A 16,144-nucleotide genomic window follows, 5' to 3' on the forward strand; every position below is an offset into this window, starting at 1 on the left:
TGTATTATTTGTTTTAGAGGTACAGGTCTGTGAATCAACAGTCTTACACAGTTCACAGCACTCACCATAGCACATACACTCCCCAATACCTATCAGCCAGCCACCCCATCCCTCCCACCCCCCACCACTCCAGCAACCCTCCATTTGTTTCCTGAGAATAAGAATTCCTCATATCAGTGAGATCATAGGATACATGTCTTTCTCTGATTGACTTATTTCGCTAAGCATAACACCCTCCAGTTCCATCCATGTCGTTGTAAATGGCAAGATTTCATTCCTTTTGATGGTTGCATAATATTCCATTGTATATATATACCACTTCTTCTTTATCCATTCATTTGTCGATGGACATCTTGGCTCTTTCCACAGTTTGGCTATTGTGGACGTTGCCGCTATAAACATTGGGGTGCACGTACCCCTTCGGATCCCTACATTGGTGTCTTTGGGGTAAATGCCCAGTAGTGCAATTGCTGGGTCATAGGGCAGCTCTATTTTCAACTTTTTGAGGAACCTCCGTACTGTTTTCCAGAGTGGCTGCACCAGCTTGCATTCACACCAACAGTGTAGAAGGCTTGCCCTTTCTCCGCATCCTGGCCAACATCTGTCGGTTCCTGACTTATTAATTTTAGGAATTCTGACTGGTGTGAGGTGGTATCTCATTGAGGTTTTGATTTGGATTTCCCTGATGTGAGCACTTTTTCATGTGTCTGTTGGCCATTTGGTTGTCTTCTTTGGAAAAATGTCTGTTCATGTCTTCTGCCCATTTCTTGATTGGATTCTTTGTTCTTTGGGTGTTGAGTTTGATAAGTTCTTTATAGATTTTGGACACTAGCCCCTTATCAGATATGTCATTTGCAAATATCTTCTCCCATTCTTTTGGTTGTCTTTTGGTTTTGTGGACTATTTCTTTCGCCGTGCAAAAGCTTTTTATCTTGATGAAGTCCCAATAGTTCATTTTTGCCCTTGCTTCCCTTGCCTTTGGCGATGTTTCTAGGAAGAAGTTGCTGCGGCTTAGGTCAAAGAGGTTGCTGCCTGTGTTCTCCTTTAGGATTTTGATAGACTCCTGTCTCACATTTAGGTCTTTCAACCATTTGGAGTCTATTTTTGTGTGTGGTGTAAGGAAATGGTCCAGTTTCATTCTTCTGCATGTGGCTGTCCAATTTTCCCAAAACCGTTTGTTGAAGAGACTGTCTTTTTTCCATTGGACATTCTTTCCTGCTTTGTCAAAGATTAGTTGACCATAGAGTTGCAGGTCCATTTCTGGGCTCTCTATTCTGTTCCATTGATCTATGTGTCTGTTTTTGTGCCAGTACCATACTGTCTTAATGATTACAGCTTTATAATAGAGTTTGAAGTCCGGAATTGTGATGCCACCACCTTTGCTTTTCTTTTTCAACATTCTTCTGGCTATTCAGGGTCTTTTCTGGTTCCATACAAATTTTAGGATTATTTGTTCCATTTCTTTGAAAAAAGTGGATGGTATTTTGATGGGGATTGCACTGAATGTGTAGATTGCTCTATGCAGCATTGACATCTTCACAATATTTGTTCTTCCAATCCATGAGCATGGAACGTTTTTCCATTTCTTTGTGTCTTCCTCAATTTCTTTCATGAGTATTTTATAGTTTTCTGAGTACAGATCCTTTGCCTCTTTGGTTAGATTTATTCCTAGGTATCTTATGGTTTTGGGTGCAATTGTAAATGGGATCGACTCCTTAATTTCTCTTTCTTCTGTCTTGTTGTTGGTGTATAGGAATGCCACTGATTTCTGTGCATTGATTTTATATCCTGCCACTTGACTGAATTCCTGTATGAGTTCTAGCAGTTTTGGGGTGGAGTCTTTTGGGTTTTCCACATAAAGTATCATATCATCTGCAGAGAGTGAGAGTTTGACTTCTTCTTTGCCAATTCGGATGTCTTTTATTTCTTTTTGTTGTCTGATTGCTGTGGCTAGGACTTCTAATACTATGTTGAATAGCAGTGGTGATAGTGAACATCCCTGCCGTGTTCCCGACCTTAGGGGGAAAGCTCTCAGTTTCTCCCCATTGAGAATGATATTCACTGTGGGTTTTTCATAGATGGCTTTCACGATATTGAGGTATGTAGCCTCTATCCCTATACTCTGAAGAGTTTTGATCAAGAAAGAGTGCTGTACTTTGTCAAATGCTTTTTCTGCATCTATTGAGAGGATCATATGATTCTTGTTCTTTCTTTTATTAATGTATTGCATCACATTGATTGATTTGCAGATGTTGAACCAAACTTGCAGCCCAGGGATAAATCCCACTTGGTCACGGTGAATAATCCTTTTAATGGACTGTTGGATCCTACCGGCTAGTATTTTGGTGAGAATTTTTTCATCCGTGCTCATCAAGGATATTGGTCTGTAATTCTCCTCTGTGATGGGGTCTTTGTCTGGTTTGGGGATCAAGATAATGGTGGCCTCATAAAATGAGTTTGGAAGTTTTCCTTCCATTTCTGTTTTTTGGAACAGTTTCAGAAGAATAGGTATTAATTCTTCTTTAAATGTTTGGTAGAATTGCCCTGGGAAGCCATCTGGCCCTGGGCTCTTGTTTGTTGGGAGATTTTTGATGACTGCTTCTATTTCCTTAGTGGTTATAGGTCTGTTCAGGTTTTCTGTTTCTTCCTGGTTCAGTTTTGGTAGTTGATACATCTCTAGGAATGCATCCATTTCTTCCAGGTTATCTAATTTGCTGGCATAGAGTTGCTCATAATATGTTCTTATAATTGTTTGTATTTCTTTGGTGTTGGTTGTGGTCTCTCCTCTTTCATTCATGATTTTGTTGATTTGGGTCATTTCTCTTTTCTTTTTGATAATTCTGGCCAGGTGTTTATCAATCTTATTAATTCTTTCAAAGAACCAGCTCCTAGTTTCATTGATCTGTTCTACTATTCTTTTAGTTTCTATTTCAATGATTTCTGCTCTGATCTTTATTATTTCTCTTCTCCTGCTTTATTTGCTGTTCTTTCTCCAGCTCCTTTAGGTGTAGGGTTAGGTTGTGTATTTGAGACCTTTCTTGTTTCTTGAGACAGGCTTGTATTGCTATATACTTTCCTCTTAGGACTGCCTTTGCTGCATCCCAAAGATTTTGAACAGTTGTGTTTTCATTTTCATTGGTTTCCATGAATTTTTTAATTCTTCTTTAATTTTCTGGTTGACCTATTCATTCTTTAGTAGGATGCTCTTTAGCCTCCATGTATTTGAGTTCTTGCTGACTTTCCTCTTGTGATTGAGTTCTAGTTTCAAAGCATTGTGTTCTGAAAATATGCAGGGAATGATCCCAATCTTTTGGTACCAGTTGAGACCTGATTTGTGACCTAGGATGTGATCAATTCTGGAGAATGTTGCATGGGCACTAGAGAAGAATGTACACATTCTTCCGTTGCTTTGGGATGGAATGTTCTGAATATGTCTGTGAAGTCCATTTGGTCCAGTGTGTCATTTAAAGTCTTTATTTCCTTGTTGATCTTTTGCTTAGATGATCTGTCCATTTCAGTGAGGGGGATGTTAAAGTCCCCCACTATTATTGTATTGTTGTCGATGTGTTTCTTTGCTTTTGTTATTAATTGCCTTATATAATTGGCTGCTCCCATGTTAGGGGCATAGATATTTACAATTGTTAGATCTTCTTATCAGATAGACCCTTCAAGTATGATATAGTGTCCTTCCTCATCTCTTATTATAGTCTTTGGTTTAAAATCTAATTTGTCTGATATAAGGATTGCCACCCCAGCTTTCTTTTGGTGTCCATTAGCATGGCAAATGGTTTTCCACCCCCTCACTTTCAATCTGGGGGTGTCTTTGGGTCTAAAATGAGTCTCTTGCAGACAGCATATCGATGGGTCTTGTTTTTTTTATCCAATCTGATAGCCTGTGTCTTTTGATTGGGTCATGTAGCCCATTTACATTCAGGGTAACTACTGAAAATATGAATTTGGTGCCATTGTATTGCCTGTAAGGTGACTGTTACTGTATATTGTCTGTGTTCCTTTCTGGTCTGGTTGTCTTTCAGAATTTTCTCTTAGTCTGTGATTTTTTAAAGTTTAATTATAATATGTCCAAATGTAGATTTTTTGCATTTATCCTGCTTGGTGTTCCCTGACTTCCCTGCATCTGTGGTTTGGTGTGTCATATTAATTTTGGAAAATTTTCAACATTACTTCAAATTTTTCTCATGTTGCTTTTTCTGTCTTCTTCTGGCAGTCCTATTACATGTATATCTTTGTAAATGTCCCACATTTTTTTGGATATTGTTGCACATTTTTCATTTTTTTTCTCTTTCCCCCTCAGCTTGGGAAATTTCTATTGCCATATTTTCAAGTTCATTGAGTTTTCCCTTGGTCATGGCCAGTCTATTGATGAGACCCTTGAAAGCATGTTTATTTTTATTAGTGTTCTTTATTTCTCACATTTCCTTTTGACTCAGAGTTTCCATTTCTCTGCTTATATTACTCAACTGCTCTTACAAGTAGTCCACTTTTTAAAGAGCCCTTAGCATATTAATCATATTTATTTGAAGTTATCATCTGATAATTCTAAAATCTCTGCCATCTCTGAATTTGATTCTGACACTACATTGTTTATTCAGATTATGTTTATTTGTTTTTCCTTTTTGCATGTCTTTTAATTTCTTGTTAAAAGCACAGATAATAGATCAGGTAAAAGGAACTGAGATAAATAGGCCTTTCATTTGTGGTTTTATGTTTATCTGGCTAGGAGTTATATGGCTGTGTTTACTGTTTGTTGTAGTTGTGAGTGTCAGAGAATAAAATTTCTTCTAGTATTCTTGTTTTTGTCTCCTCTGTTATCCTTGGGTGTTTCTTAGAGACTCTTTAGATAGTGTCTGAGGCTTACAGTCCTTTCAGCTATAATTCCCTATTATTACAGAGGAACCCTATTGATGTGGTTGTAGGGTGAAGGTGGTGGGAAAGTGCTCTGTAATCCTATAATTAGATCTCAGTCTTTCCATCAGCCTGTCCTTTGGCAGTTACTTTCACAAGAGCTTCCCAGGTCCTCGCTCCCTTAGGTGAAGCAGGAAGTCTAGTGTGACCCGGAGCTGGGTATTTCCCTTCTTCCAGGTCAATTATGCTCTGCTCAAATCCATGTGTGTTAGGCTTTTCCAGGGGCAGTCTTCTGTCAAGGAGAACAGAATGTTCCAGGCATATTTCAAAATGGTTTCTTTTTTCCCTTTTACTGACAGAAGTACAAGGGGATTTTTCTTTGATCTTCCTCCTGAGAATCTGGTAGGGATCTTGATGGTAAAACTTAGGAAAGTGTGAAGACTCCCCTAAGACTGCCCTCCTCTCTGGACTTTTTAACTCTCAGACTCAGCGACACAGAGCCTCTGGAGGCTCATCAGCTACAGCTGTTTTGCTATCACTGCTGATTGCACCTGCTTCTGCTTGTGGGCTTCTGCTTCCATTAAGCTGTGGTGCTAGGGATCCACCTGTCTTTTCAGTTTTGGTGAAAATGCTTTGTTTTGTGACCCTAATTTGCTAATGGATCTAAGAAGGTTTTCAGATTTTTTTCTTTTCAACTTTTTTTTGTGAAGATGGGACTGACAACTTCCAAGTTCTTCATATGTTGGACAAGAAATCTCTGGTTCAGAACTGAAGTTTCTGAGCTAAAAAAGGATACTATATGACAATAATCTTATTTTAGGAATGAGAAAACTATGATGCTGATTAAATAAATTCCCTAAGTCACAACTGTAGTGAATTGCTGGATTGAGTCTACAGCTCATACCTCCTAGCTTGCAGCCTTGTGCTCTGTCCCTTATTCTTACCCTGTAAAGCCTTATCAAGGACCTGCACTCTTACTATTTCCCTTCAGCTTCTCCCTCTTTACTACTTCTCATTAGAATTTAATATGATCAAGCCTCTTCCACATGGAAACAAGTATTTCCCCATGGCTGCTATCCCACCCCTTCCTTTAAAAAATAAATTTTATTCAAAATGGCATGAAGTTATACCAATGTAGATGTATGTACAACACATGGGTTTGTGAAAAATGCTCCATTGGAGGTAAGAAGAAAATGTTAGAATTACACATATGGTTTATTTGGTCTCATTCAATTTAGATATATTTTGATTATTCTATTATATACTATTTGTAGATAAATGAATATATATGGGGGACATACTCATAAAGATTTACTCATGAGAAATACAAAACAAAGAATATAGAAGCTGATGTAAATGATTACCAAGTTCATGCTGACAGCAAATGTTGTTTAAATATGTAATTATCTACAGAGCCCAAGGGACTTGTGTGATCATTTTTCTCATTTAAATGCGTACATCTGCAGACACATTACTGGTTTGGATGTGAATTGAGTGCATGTGTCCATTATCAAACATACGACCTCAAGCACTTTTTTATGGTTCTTATCGCCACATTTATAACTCTGTTTTGCAAGTTTTCTGTGTCTTAATATTTTATAAATGTGTCAATTCCTAGGAGTTTCACTGATAATAAGATTCTATGCAAGATAGAGACAGAAGATAACAGTTCAATCACTGCATCGGTTCATCTGAGTACAGACACATTCTCGCATTCTTACTGAACTTTTTTTCTTTTACATCACCATTAATATCCCAAAGGTGTCTCTGATTCTATTTGTGATAATATAAATGCATCTTCAAATTGTACAAATTAAAATAAAGTTAAAGACCAATAAAATAACATGGCATCTGTATTTCTGACATAATGATAATATATGTTTGTGGTAGATTACATGCTACTGATTCTCTTATTTATTTGATTCCATGAGATCTAAAAATGAATTGTCAAAATATCTGCACCTGCATGAGAATACATTATTTTTAGAACTAATAAGGATCTTAAAATGAATCTTACTGAATCTCTTTATTTTCAAGTAATGAAATAAGTTCCACAAAGTTAAATTATTGGCAAGATTTAATTTAATTCTAGGTAGAAGCAGAACCAGGAAAACCTAGGTGTGATGGTTAATATATATCAACTTGACTGGGCCACAGCTTACCTAGATATTTGCTCAAGTATTACTCAAGGTGTTTTGTGAGGGTGTTTTTGGATGAGCTTAACATATAAATTGGTAGACTGAACAAAACAGATTGCCCCCTCTAATGTGGGTGGGCCTCATCCAACCAGTTGAAAGTCTGAAGAGAACCATGGCTGACTTCCTCTGAGCAAGACATTCATAGATGCATAGATATAGATACAGATATAGAGATAGAGATAGAAATAGGTGATAGATATAGAGATAGAGATATATAGAGATATAGATCTCTACCTCTGTACATCTATCTATCTATCCATCCATCCATCCATCCATCCTATTGGTTCTGTTTCTCTGGAGAAACCTAAAGTACTAATATCATATCACATTATTAATAGGGCTTTTCATACTCTCCCACTCTATTTCTCATTGAAATTTAACATCACCTGAGAGAGAAGTACAAGTCAGTAAGCCCTTCACTGCCCTGGAAGTCCATGAATTCTAGGGGACTGTTAGCAAGAGTGGGAGGAGGTGGGGCATCATGATACAGGGAGTAAGATTTAGTGCACCTCTATGATTGGCCTGAAAGAACATGCAGAGTTTTGTTTTTTTTTACTGAAAGAAACCCTTAGTCGTGTTCTGAATCTTCAGGCTGCCTGTCAGTATGCTAGTCATTTTGTGTTAGTTTGTATTCTCTGACAAATTTGGGGGACATAGGAATGCCATGAAGAATTTTTCTCAACAAAGTTGTATTGATTTACTCTTAAAAATATTAATTAAAATTACCATAAATCTCAAAATTTAGATTCTGAGTTTTTGGGTATGTTTTATAATGTGTATAATATATTTACATATATACATCAAAATGGTTTTGGAGGTCCTATGTTGCTGATTTTCCATATATATTTGTATCTATGGGAATACCGGGAATACTATTATTTACAAGACCTATGTGAGAATATATTAGTAATATGTCATATCATGTAACTCAACCATAGCAACAGGATATGTGAGAACATACGAATTTCACCCATTGTAACAGTAGCACATAACCCTTAATACTGCTTAGGAAATTAATTTCAGATTTATTTTATGCGGTTTATGTTGTGAAGGACACATGGAAACTCAAATCCAAATCTGTATATTAATGAGCTATGTTGCATTTAGATTCCACTCTTTCTTTGATAGCAATTTTCAAATAAAATCTATTATGACACTGACAAGTCTATGCATCTCAGTGAAATAAATCAAAGTTCATTTCTTAAAAACCATGATCTTAGGAAAAAATATTGTTAAATAGTTCATGATTTATTCTATAAAAAGATTCTATGAAAAGAATAATAGACAGAGGTCATCCAATTTCTCTATTGTTATTTTATGATGTTGGTCAAAGGGCACTTTACTTTCTCTACATTGGAGATCTGGTGGTCTCAGCATCATTTTAATAACACAGGAATTAAAATGAACCTAAGTCTGCTTTGACCCTTATTTGTATTCAAATGGCCATTACAGAGACTGAAGTAGAAAACAGTGGGCAAACATATGGAATCTGAGTTCTGTGGGAAAGTGCACTTAGAGGGGGTACATTAAGTCAAGAGAGTTAATAGGTTTATGAAAAATAAAGTCTTCCCATCTGTTCTACTAACAAAGGTAAACCAGAGGACTCACCCTTTTCTTCATATTTAACTAGTACATTTGACTCTTGAACAACACCGGTTGGAACTGTGTGGGCCCACTTATTCACGGATGTTTTTCAATAAATACAGCACTGTATATGTATTTTCTTTTCCTTATGATTTTCTTAAAAACTTTAGTTTTCTGTTCTCTAGCCTACTTTACTATAAGTATACAGTATATAATACATATAGCAAACAAAATATGTGTTAAACAACTGTTTATGCTATTAGTAAGGCTTCTGGTCAACAACAGGCTATCAATAGTTAAGTTTTGGGGGAGGTAAAAAGTCGGATGTGGATTTTCAACTGGGCGGTGGTTGGGGTCCCTAACCCCCACGCTGTTCAAGGGTCAACTGTAATCCCTTATTAATACACTCCTAATTGAACTGCACAGCTAACTGGAGCTAATACTCTGAGTAAGAGTATTTATAAATTAATTTCAAATAAGTACCTGAAGGTGGGGGATGAGAGGAAGGGGGAGTGGGCTTAAGAGCTGAGCTCTCGTGAGGTAGCAATTTACTCCTCAGTAGGCCAGGCTGTTGCTCAGGTTTAAGAGCCAGTTCAAACTGTTATTTAAAAAAAAAAAAGAACGAGGTATAGTAACCATAGCAACTGACATACCACATGACATTGATATTTTCCCTCCTGAGAAGAAAAAAGCCCATTTTTAAAGCAACTGTCATACACACAGAAAATGCTTTCTGATAAACTTACTGAAGTTTTAAACTGCTTCCCCAAGGACAAAAAAAAAAAAAAGACTTTTAACAGGTCCACACATTTGAAGTTATGAGGAGTCTAACAAAAATTTCAGGGATTTATTATTTATAAATTAAACTAAGCTATTCAAAGTGTCAGAGTTGTCATTGTGCAGCCTCTCATGAAATGCAATAATTTCTTAGGAGATATTTATACTTATGTCAGGGAAGGGAGGATGGATGACTATTTCTTAATAAAGTAATCATTCTGGCCCATATTCTTCAATAAATGACTGACTGATTTACTTGAAAGTCTTCAAATTCTGGGACACTAAATTCTGCCCTGAATATTTATTATTAATTAATCTTCTCTCTTTTTCTTTTCTCTTTTCTTTTCTTTTCCTTTCCTTTCCTTCTTTCTTTTTCTTTCTTTCTTTCTTTCTCTTTCTCCTTTTTCCTTCTGCTTTATGTTACTACTACTGAATATCTCATTATAAGACAAGTGTCTCGGGGCGCCTGGGTGGCTCAGTCGTTAAGCGTCTGCCTTCGGCTCGGGTCATGATTCCAGGTCCTGGGATCGAGCCCCGCATCGGGCTCCCTGCTCCGCAGGGAGCCTGCTTCTCCCTCTCCCACTCCCCCTGCTTGTGTTCCCTCTCTCGCTGTCTCTCTGTCAAATAAATAAATAAAATCTTTAAAAAAAAAAAAAAAAAGACAAGTGTCTCATTTATCAAAAGGTTACTCAAGGAAATACAGTCAACTTTGAATTATCTAACTTGATAGAAGGGTGTCAATAATTCAAAATTGTAGATAACTACCCTCCCCATCATTTATGTAACTCTTGTTGACATTCATTGCTTGGAACAAATTTTTCAATACTTTATGGCAATCTGAAAAAGGCCATGATACAGGAAGATATTGGACTGGATCCTTCAATATTAAGGGGGTCAGAGGGAAGCGTAAGAACCAGCCAAGGAGAGGAAGAAGGAACAGCCAGTAGCATAGGAAGAAAACAAAAATAAAAATGATGTCTTGGAATCCAAGGGAAGAATGTTTCAGAAAGGTGGTCAGCTGTATCCAATGTTGCTGAAAAAACCCGAGCATTTTTCATCAACGTTAGGGACAGAGAAGTCTATAGCTTCAGCGCCGTGGTGAGAGCAAACCGACTGTAACAGTTTAAGGGAGAATAGGAGTAAAAGGGTTAGAGAGAGAGTTTGTGTAGCTAACATTTGCAAACTTTTCTACAAAGGGGCTAAAAATAATTGTTGCTGGATTCAAGAGAGAAATGGGATGGGATAAAACAGCATGAGTATATACAATAAGGAATGATAGAAGGACTGGGGTCCAGCTACAAATGAAGGTTTGATTTCAGAAATACGATGAAAAGTTCATCTATGACAAAAGGCTCTAAAGCAGAGAAAATGAATTCTGTCAGTAAGTGTATGTGGTTGTGGAAGTCCATAAAAGTTATTTTCCATTTGCTGTAGGAAATTAAGTTATCATCCAAAAGTGAGGATGTTGGGACAAGATGTTTGCAGTTTGGAATAGACTGGGAAATGAATGGGTCAGGGAAATGTAAAATGATTTCTGGACAGCCTTAAGGATTCATCTGAGGTATATGTCATACATTTAAAACTGCATGATGTGTGTGTGTGTGTGTATGTGTGTGTGTGTGTTTCTCCAGCTGTATTAGTAAATGGTACCAGGTGTGCAACAGGAGAAGTTGGATTTAAGAAAGGTTCTGATTTTGCTAGGTTAGTACAATGAAGTGAGAGAGGAGTTAAGGAAGTCAAAGGAAATGCAAGAAAGTAATTATAACGGCTAACCTGGAATCTAAGCTAATTTGAAAGAAGATACAAAGCATCTAGGGAGTGAGATATAGCAAAAAGTTGATCAAATAAACAGAATGGAATTCCCAGTGAGCAAATGTTGTAACTCGGGGACTACAGAGAAAAACTGGAAAGACAGAAAATGATACAGAGTGAATTTGAGACTATGAAGGGGTTGCAGTAAATGGTGTTGCATAGGTCTAGTTTAAAACCCTACTCCCTTTATTAAAGACGTTTATAGCATGGGACATTTTCACATAGATTATACAGCTAAATTCTAAAAATGTAGCAACAGTAGAGCAAAAGTCCAGTTTGTTGTCCTTTCTGATACTTATCCAAAGTGGAACTGTGAATATGACATGAGAGAATTTGAATATATATTAGTTGAATTAATAGATGGATGAATGGATAGGTGTGTGGATGGATGGATGGATGGATGGATGGAAGGAAATGCTGCGATATTCCTAATTAACAGAGAAGACAAATGCTTAGCAAAATAAACCTGTAGATTGTGCAGTGAAGCTAAGAACACTTCTATGGTTCATCAGCCTTGGAAATACCATTAACATGTTCCAAATGTACAGGGAACCCTCCTGGATTATTTCATCTTAACCTCCCTACTCACATGAACTACTTAATGCAAGTATCAGTATCTGCTTTCTTAGGAACTCAGTTAACGGGCTCTTGTTTTTTCTTATTTGTTTTGCTATAAAAATCCCCTAAAGTCAGTGAGTGAGTACATCTGAAGTCAAAGATGAGCATTAAAACCAACTAACTAACTAACTAACTAACTAACTATATATATATATATATATTTAATAATATAACCAACCAATCAACTATATGTGTGTGTGTGCATGTATATGTAAAGCAAGCTAGCTTTTTGTCCCTTTCCCATAGTGGAATCTAGTCATCTCATCTCCTCTCTCATTTCTGCAATCTAATGGCCAATATCTAGTTCTTACTTTACTTACAAAATAAAACAATGTAAGTAAAGTAGAAAAGGAAATTACTTCATAGTCCATATACTAGCAATACATATCAAAAGTTAAAAAACACACACACACACACACAAAACAAAACAGATATATCTATTTGACCATATAGTCTAGTCAGTACATGCCAAAACAGGCCCTGGCTAGTTCAGATGTATGCCTGGTTATGCAGTAAGAAGTAAAAATAACTTTTTTTTTTCTAACTGTGGGATAAAAAATGTCTTTCTGAGGTCTTATTCAAGTGTTGATGTGTCTTTCCCACCCCAACCTCACACCCAGTCTAATGGCATAGTAGGCAATGAGATCAAGGTCTCAGATCCTCTGACCCAGCGGGATCCTAGCTCCAACACAGGTGCATTACTGACCGAGTCAGTTCAGATCTTTAAGGACCTCAGGAGGTGTTGTAAAGCCATGTCCACTCACTGTCATTCTTATTTGTCCTGTACTTTTGTTCTTTTTGTTTGCTGGCTTATTGAGTGAAAGCAACCTTGCTATTCCCAAATGTCTTTAAATCTTGACAAACTCTTTGTATTCTCAAGTATATCAGGCATAGTTTAGTATTAGAGACCTGATCTGGGAAAAAAAGTATTGTCAAGAAAATAATGAAGCCAGGCTGTGAAAACAAAACAAAACAAAACAACTTAGGAGCAGCTCAGAATTCCTTTAGAATTGTACCTCATTGTACATTGGTATCATATACTTTGAATATATTATTAACAATATTTTTGGAGCTCTGCCAACATTACTCTATTGTCTTTTAGCTATAAAAGCTGCTGTGAAGGGGTCTGAGGTCTGTGTGGTATTCGTTCTCTTGTAGACAGCTTACATGCCCGAAAACATTTTTCCTGTTTCAGGTCATGATCCTTTAAGCAGCAAATTTAGAACTTTATTTCAGGAAAACGATCTTTTTTTATATTCCATTTTGAATAGCGTTTATCTTCATTTATTGGATACTCTACCTCAAAGGTACCAATGATCCCTGCCTAATTTCTTTTCAATATCAAATAGCTTTTTCAGATTGTTTTCACATATTTGTCCTTTTCATCTACATTTTCTCAAGATTTTTCCTGTAATTACAAAAAAATTAACTATGGTCTCTGATGATTCTAATTTAATTTTCTTCGGAGAAATTATTTTGGCCATTTATTTAATTAGATCTATAACTTCTCATATCATTTTATTTTTTATTCATTTCCTTTTTGAAATTTTTTTATTAAAATAAGTTTTAATAAGATGCCATCATATAGAATAAAGGAAAAAGTTGAGAGAATTTCTTTCTCTTAATTGCGTTACATTTTCTTCTATAAAGACTCCTTGTCTGTTACATATTTTCTCCCTCCTCACTCTCTTTCCTTCCTTCCTCCCTCCCTCCCCCCACTTCCTTTCTATACTTTATTTACATAGGAGCAATACCATTTCTTTTTATCTCCAATGCTTGGGGATTTCTTTCCAAAACTTCTATTTGCTCTGATACAATACTTTTAAACACTTAATATTTACAACTGTATGTGGGACTTGTTATTCTGCCTGAACTACAACTTAAAGGGGATCATTTTTGTTTTATCTACTCACTTGTCTGTGTCAGAAAAAGGTCCACACAAGAGCTAAAATGCTAGGACTCTGTTGTTATTTCTAGAATATCTGGCTACCGCTCTCACTTGTGAGACAGTTAAATTCTGTAACAAGACTCACTTCACATAGTTGAAGGGCATATGTCATTTCACTGAGGGATATCTTCAAGTTTTAGATAGTCCTAAAATCATTATTTGCATGACAGAATATCTACTTTATGTTTCTTGCCTTTGCTTCTCCCTACCTCATCCCCAATCCCCATTTCCTTACTCCACAGTTGAAAGAGTTGACAAGAGAGGGTGCTCAAAGAGTTTGTATTTCTACATTTGGGGATTTATTAATTCATGAGTATTACTCTCAGAAAATATGAAAATCGTTAAATATCATTTATTTCCAGAATATTCCATTTCTTTCCTTGTTTTCCTTGTTTCTTAATTTGATTGGATGGTTTGGTTCCTCTTTTCTTATTGATGCTGTTGGGATTTGCCCTGTTTTTCATTGGCTCCCATGGAAGAAAGATTCTATGATATGGCTTCAATCAGCCATCTTAACCTGGATGTCTCTATTAATCTGCATTTTAAATTAATTAAAAAAAACTTACATTAAATAAGCCCAATGAAGCATCTCAGCTTACTTGTCAAGGCATCCCCATCTTTTCCATAAAATATTTTAACTGGGATCATATTTAAGACTTCTATTTTTTAGTAAAACTAAACATCAGAAATAACATTTTTCTTTGTTCTTTCTTGTGGTAATATTGATGTCTTATTTCATTACATTATACTTGCCCTAGCAATGGAGATTTTATTTGTGTTTCACTTAAAGAAAAAATTATTATGTAATTTAGTAATCTCTACATGAGAACATTTTTCAGGATTTTTCGAGTCTATTTTTTTATATTATTCTCATTCAAATGTAACAAATGGGAATTAAAACTCATGCAGAGATATGAGGGCTTCTAGATTTCTTCTTTACAAACCAATCAGGGAAAATAAAATATAATTTTCCATATTTTCCCAAAGGATTTTAAAAAGTGGCCCCAGGGCACATTATATCCCCTTTGTGTTGCTGCTTGAATTTATTAAAACTGTTTTGAATAGAGTCTCTGAAATTTTACCATAGGACACATTCCCACATTAATTCCAGGGAAATGGACAAGAAGCTCTCACAGCTCTCCCTCCCTCAGACAAATCACAGCTCAGTCAGTACCATATCCTGTTACTTTTCTGTCTATAGTTGCTAAAGAGATTGGTGGTAATTTTAGAAAAGCTAACAGCATCTGGAGGTGTCAGTGTTCTTGGGAGCAATTTGGATTGAAAGAGAATATATACTACATATACTGAAATTTGAACCTACTCAAACTGCAGGGGATACAAGGAGAATTAAGCCCCGTTCTGTTCAGTGGGAACCTCCGGGGAATGAGCGAACACAATTTACTCTTCCAATTCACGAAGTCTTCAAAAAACTTTAAAGGTGGGGTCAGGTAAGCGTTTTAACCTCAAAGAGTTAATCCAAAGTAACTCTTGAACTCTTCAGGCTAGCTAGGCTGGAAAAACTGGGCCAGGGTGTTAAATATAGAAATAACAGACCATGAGGGATTAAAAAAAAAAAAAAGAAAAAGGCTGTTGGTCTCGAGAAATAAGCAACTGATCGCAGAGTAAGAAAAAAGTTCACTACACGGGATGTGAAAGGATTGCCTATTTAAGACATACTTAAAGCTTTACACAACTAACTTTTTTTTTAATATGTGAAGTAATTTAAATAGTACATATTAAATTTATTTCTGATTCCATGGAAGGTTCTGAAAAATTATTGAAAACTCAGAAACTGAAAATGCCTTGCCACTCGGAGCATTTCCCAGAGTTTATGTATCAGTGAGTCGGTCACTTAAGTGCCCGCCCGCATGACTGAACTCTGGATAGACCTATAACAGAGGGGTGATGTTTTGCTGCCCTAGTGCATTCTAGACTAAATGTCTGTGTCTCCCCCAAATTCATAACTTAAACCCTAACCCCCAACATGACTGTACTGGGGGTGGCGGCTTTGGAGGGTACTTAAATTTAGACAAGGTCATGAGAATGGAGCCTCCATCATGGGATTACTGCCCTTATATAAGTCGAGACCAGAGAGATTGCAGTCTCTCCACCATGGGAGGACACAGCAAGAAGATGCCCATCCGCAAACCAAGAAAAGAGCTCTCACCTGGAACCGAATCGGCCGGCTCCTTGATCTTGGACTTCCCAACCTCCAAACTGGGAGAAACAGTTGTTTAAGCCACGCAGTGTATGCTGTCCCAGTATATGCTCTTACAGTAGCCCAAACTGACTTATACATAGCATAAATGCTTTTTCTAGGTCAAATGTCAAGCAGCTATGCATT

Source organism: Halichoerus grypus, chromosome 6, assembly GCF_964656455.1.
Source record: "Halichoerus grypus chromosome 6, mHalGry1.hap1.1, whole genome shotgun sequence".
NCBI classification, from domain to species: Eukaryota; Metazoa; Chordata; class Mammalia; order Carnivora; family Phocidae; genus Halichoerus; species Halichoerus grypus.